The sequence below is a fragment of the Zosterops lateralis genome (assembly GCF_965231275.1).
Source record: "Zosterops lateralis genome assembly, chromosome: 1".
NCBI classification, from domain to species: Eukaryota; Metazoa; Chordata; class Aves; order Passeriformes; family Zosteropidae; genus Zosterops; species Zosterops lateralis.
The window spans coordinates 17,988,577-17,994,576 of NC_139762.1; positions in this window are offsets into that span (position 1 = coordinate 17,988,577).

Here is a 6,000-nt window from a genome sequence, read left to right on the forward strand (position 1 = left end):
CAACAATGTGATTTTTGACTTTTGATAAGCCATGCAGAGGTCAGGGCTGCTGCTGCTGCTATCCTGTGTGCACTGCCACCCTCAATCAGCCTGTCTAGTGCAGAAAGGTTGTTCTTGGAGATGGTTTTGTGTCCTGAGGTTCTGATTTTGATTGTGGCAGCTGCTTTACTTACCAGGCACGGCGGGACGCAGAGGGAAAGCAAATCAGAGCAGCGGGGGAGGCTGGTGCTCGCCGCCGGAGCACAGCGAAGAGCAGGGCCACCCACCGCTCCCCTGCTGCCGGCTGACAATTGAGCTCGGATTTCTACCTTCAGGTCTGCTTGAATCCAAAGAAACGAGCCCTGTGTAGCAGAAAATTGCATACAAACTTTCTGCAAATACAAACAATTTTGTGGTGTTTTTTTTTTTTTTGTTTTTTGTTTTTTTTTTTTTTGTTAAAAATAGACTTCATCTTAGGAGAAATTCCAAATCTCACCTAGGAGAGCTGTGTGTGCATTTCCCAAGCAATGCAAACCTCTTCCCTGCTCTCTTTGGGAGTGCTGGAAGGACAGGGAGGCTGATTCTATGCTCCCTGGGCCTGTCTGACTCGAGAAGAAACTCCCAAATTTGTTATGTGAAAGCTAATTCCTCTAGTTTAGTGTTCAGAATGCTACTGCTTGCAAGTATGGAACTGGTAATTACTATGGTTTTATAAGGGAGTTCATTATGGCACTGTTTTCTGGTTGGGGAAGCACATGTGTGTTTCTGATTATCAGATGCACTATTAAGATTAGCATTCCTAACCCAAATATAATTCAAGGTGACAGTAAAACTTAGGTTGGTTTGCAATGGGCTGGGGACTGACCCATGGCAAGCAATACTTTTAAAAGAAAATTAGTTATTTCTCTTATTGCCTTTTTAGATATGAGACAACAATAAGGAGCAATACTTTACACTTTCTGGCACTGTTTATTCCTAGGACTTATGGATATGCTGCAGTCCACATGCATATCATCAGCCCATTGCCACAGATGTTACAGTAGACAGTAGAGATCTCCATGCTCCCAGAGAGCAGGCAAGATTTCACTTCTGAAATCTGATACAGAAGACCCACTGCACAGAAAGCATCAGAGCATCTCAGATGGCTTTCTCAAAAGAAGCAAGGTGCAGGATATGATGTGTTTTGCACCTGTTATGCAACAGAGAACAATTTGCCAATTAATTCAGGTAGAAGAGATAACATGTCTTGGATTTCCTGCTCTTAATTTATTGAACAGCTAAGCCCTTGGGACTAATAAAAAGTATTTCATCCACCTGCAGGAGATCTACAGTTTCTGATATAATAGAAAAATACCAGCTCTCAGAATGGCAAAGTGTTGTTAACTGATGGAGACTTTGTATGAAAAGCATTTCTGTTAGACTATTTAAATAAATGTTCTACCTTACCTTCAAATTGTACTCCCCAATGGGCAAAATAATAAACAACAAGGTACATGGGTGAGCATTTCCTCATTTTCTTACCACTGTTTCTTGACCAGCCATGAGAAAACAAGGTAGGAAATAACCTTTCCATCTCCCAGTTTTTTTCATGGAAAATAGGTGACAGGAGACTTTGATTTCCTAATTTAATTTGTTACATAGGAGTGCATCCTAGGACCTAGGTGACAAGCTCAATTGTCTTAGGTACTAAACCATGACTGAGGGAATATGAATACAGAGGACTCTATGTGTTTACTTAGGAAATAACTGTAAAGGACTCATAAAAGACTAATTCAGTTGCTAGTTTCTTCTTCTCTACAGCTTCATTATACAAATTGGAAGAAGAGGTAATACAATAGAAACTCTTCTGGCTTGACAACAAATTCCCAGAATCTTCTCACTTTCAGCCTAATAAATAAATCAAATGTTCCTTATTCATGAAGATGGCAGTACCATCTTACAATGCTTGCTCTGATGCCAAGTGCAGTTTAACTAAAACATAGGGCCTTTTTGTTTTTCACTTGGGGACAGAGGGCTTATTGAGGTCACCAGCTGCTCTAGAAGTGATAACATTTTTCTGCAGAAGGCCATTAAAAAAATCAATGTTGAGTTAATATTCAAAGAACTGTTTTCTTTTTTAACTAGTTCTAGTTTGTACCATATTTATTGAGCTTCTTCCGGATGGCCTGTACCAAATCTCAGATGATTATGCATCTCCTGATTTGTGGTCTTCTTACACAGTTATGATATTTATTTATCAAGGTACCAGTGGAGTTATGATGAGATAGACCAGTGAACCATTGTCTTGCCTCTTCTTATTATATGCATTATCTCTTTTACTCTCTGACAGGCATCTCTGTCTTCAGTAGTTTTGAGGACGTATCCTCAGTCTGTAAAGTTGGTTTCACAATGTAGTGAGGTTCAGTCTCAGTTTTATAATGAGATTCATGACTGAAATCTTCAAACCAAACTGCAGACATGTCTGTTTTTTAGTTGAAATAGTTTTGCTTTCTTCCACGGGCAGGAGGCTGTATCTGCTGAGATGTGAGATGTGTCACACATGAGATTCAACTTACAGAAAACTGAGAACTAAAAAAAACCTGTTTAGTTTGCAAAGTAGCTGAGGTCAGAGTCTGTAAAAACCATCCTCACTGAAGCACCTGGTGGTGAAGTCCCCCAGCCCAGTGCTTGACAGTCAAAGACATGTGAGGTTTGTGTCCAACCTCCAGCTTGCAAAGAGCTTCTGAGAAGCAAAGTTGATTCATGTGACTTCCAGGAAAACTTCACTGGCAGGGCCTTGCTTATGATTCTGTCTGGATCTGCTCAAAAATTAATTTCAGCTTCTTTCAGGCTTCTTTGATTCTCCATTATGTTGGTCACCCTAAGTCAGATTTGTTGTCATCCAGGTTGGTTGTCTTGGATTTCCTTGCCAGCACCTCAAAGATTATTTGCAGGATAAGGGGCTCTGCTTTTCTCCTAGCTTTAAATAGCTTTAAATAATTTTTCTTCTCATTTATCATACATTCTACAGTTTCTAAATCTAACTAGATAAAGTGGGATGATCAGTCACTTTAATTATTATTTATAACTTTGCCTCTACAACTTCACTTGATCAGATTCCTATTCAAGTAGAGAAACAAGAAAGTTACATTAGATACACAGCAGAAATCTTTTCCAGTTTTACATAACACAGATTTTTAAAATTATTTTTCTGTCTTTCTATATTCCATGAAATCTTTCTCAAAGGAAAAAGTGATAATGGAATGTTTTTATTTACTATTTTCTTCACGTTTGCTGTTTTTTCCAAGTTTACTATGTACTATTCTCTGTATTTACTATTTCTCCATATCTCTGGATCTCTGAGTTGAGGTGTTGCTTGTTTTGGTGGTTTTTTCCTAAAGAGAAAAGGACAAAAATGTGGTGGACAAAATTCAAGGCTTGTTATTTTCGAAAATGCTCCTCAGTGCTAAAACAGCTTCACTCTCAGTTCTTCAACAGGGTGACTTGCAAAGAATCCAACACAGCACACTGAGTTTGCAATACCATTTTTATTCATTTCACACAGATCTGTAGACAGCATCCAGAGCCGAATTAGGTCTGCGTTGCTACTGAATGACCTGGCTCAGCATCACCGAAAGATTTTTGCAAGCAGCTCCTAATAATGCCATCAGGAATGTGACATATTAATCTCTCATTTGCAGAAGAGAGAACAAATCCATTCAGTTGCAGAATAAAAATACTGTTAGTGTTTGAGGAACTTATAGAAACCTGAACCATTTAACAACAGTAACAAGCAACAGAACAATAGTTTTGGCTAGTTATTACCATGCAGTACAGTACAAATCAGTACAGGTACAAAGATAATGCAGTGTGTCCCCCCAGTCTTCCACATCTGCTAGGATTTTTTGTAAATTGCAACAGCATTATTCCAGCTTCTAAGAAAACCTGGGAATGCATACTATAAATATTTAGCCTATTGTGGAGGCAGAACTGAAGAGAAGACAATGAAAAAAAACTAGAGTAAAAAATAGGTCTTGATTACCTTTGCTATGGTAAAACAAATAAATTTTGCATTCATTTGTTTAAGCTGGTATTTCCATCATATATTCAGGTTTGCTTATCTGTAGTAAGCAAGTTACTCTTCAGCTATTTTCTGGTTTTATAGCATGATTTCATACCCCCTTCCCAATAAATATTATTTGTTTAATGGAGCTCAACCATAATCCAAATAAAGCAGGGATTCTTCTGAAATCCTGCATCTTTACTTTTATCTCTGAACCAGTATATATTTTAAATTTCTAGCTCCATTGTTTAAAAATGGTAACTCTAAAAGGGAATATTATAGGGACAACTGTGAGGAAGATTCAAATCTATTAACTGGTTAGTAGAGGACATGTAGGTATCTAAACCAGAAAAAAAAATAGAGTAAAATCAAATGTTGGGAGATATCTGAAGATGCTGCAAGGACAGGTGAAATTGTGGGTCATGGATATTTAAATATTTTATATGTGCCTGTGAGAGACAATTTTTTTTTTCCTATTCTGCCACTTGTATATTCATGAATAAACTGCCACATTATGAGAACGTGGCTGGAGCATGTTGTGAGTCAACACGAACATCTCAGAGGCACATTGGGTGGCTTCAGAATGCCATCCTCTCCTGGATAGATCCACCCAGCAAAGGGGACTAAGGTATCTTGCCAGGAGTGTCCCCAGAAATGCCTTGCTGTTTACAGGTGAGACATGGATTTGAACAGGCTCACAGGGGGGTCTGGCTGGGGGTGCTGCAAGGACCAGCTGCTCCTCAGGTTTCTCCCTAGCAGTGTGGTGGGAGCACCTATAAAACATCCCAGAGGCATCCTGCAGACTGAACAGGAGGACTTGGGAAGGCCCTTCAAGGGCCCTGTTTCCTTCCAGTGAACATGCAGCAGCCTTGCCTGACTGACACACTGGCAGCATTTCTTACTGGGAATGGGGAGCTAACCAACTCAGCCAGTTTTTCTGCATACCTTTGAATTCCAAGGATGGTGGTGATTGCAATAGCTAAATGTATAAAATATAACTTACTGCTGTAGCCTAATTCAAAGCCAATCAAAAGGACACTACAAAAGACACCAGCTAAGACAGATCTCCTCTGGTGCACTGAAATAAAGGTCACCCCTATGCAAAGGAGTGGGTTCCTTGGTGGTCTGCTTTGATGCTGGCTGGTTTTGAGTCAAGAGGCATATCTGAAGAGCTCTGTCCTGCTGTCTGAACTGAGAGCATTGCCAATGGGGGCTCAGAGTGTCTCCCCAGTGTTTGAAGACCTACCTATGGCAGCCTGTGGATGTCTTGGAGGTCTTCCAAGAAGGTGAGGATCCCAGACAAGAAAAACAAGGCATTTCTTGAGGGAATGAAAGGAGAGATTTCCTTAACTCATAAGGGAGGAGCTGCCAACCACATTTGAAGAAGCTCTTCAGGAACTAAAGTAAGGTAACATCATACATTTCTTGTCACTGCTACAGCTGCATGAAATTTACTTCTGTTTATACGTTTTAACATACAAAGTTGTGTTGGTTTTGCATGGCATGCTTCTTGGTAGTGGAGGGGAGTGGGGAGCACGGAGTACAGAAGCTGCTTCATTTATCAAAACCTCTAGTCTGGCCCCACCAGAGGAAGTATGAACATTTGTGAACTCTTTCCAAAAAATAGTTTCAAAATGACAGTTCATCTTTCACCTACATCACATTCATTTACTATAGTTTTCAAACTTGTAAAATATATTTTTCTTGTGATTTATACTGAACTTTTTGTTTGGCTCCCTTAATTTGTCTTCTGGCCTGCAATTCAAGTAGCATTCATCATGTAGTCCTTTGGCTAGACCTGAATCTTTCTGGCAAAGTAAAATCTCTGGACTGTGGGAGTTTTGTGGTTTACCATAGCCCTGTGTTCTTGCCCATTCTAGAACAAAGAGCAGGGCAGCTTCTGGGGCTAAATTCACAGACTACCTGCTTGGTTTAAAACATCCAAAATGGAATTTCTAGATTTTGGCTACATAAATTTA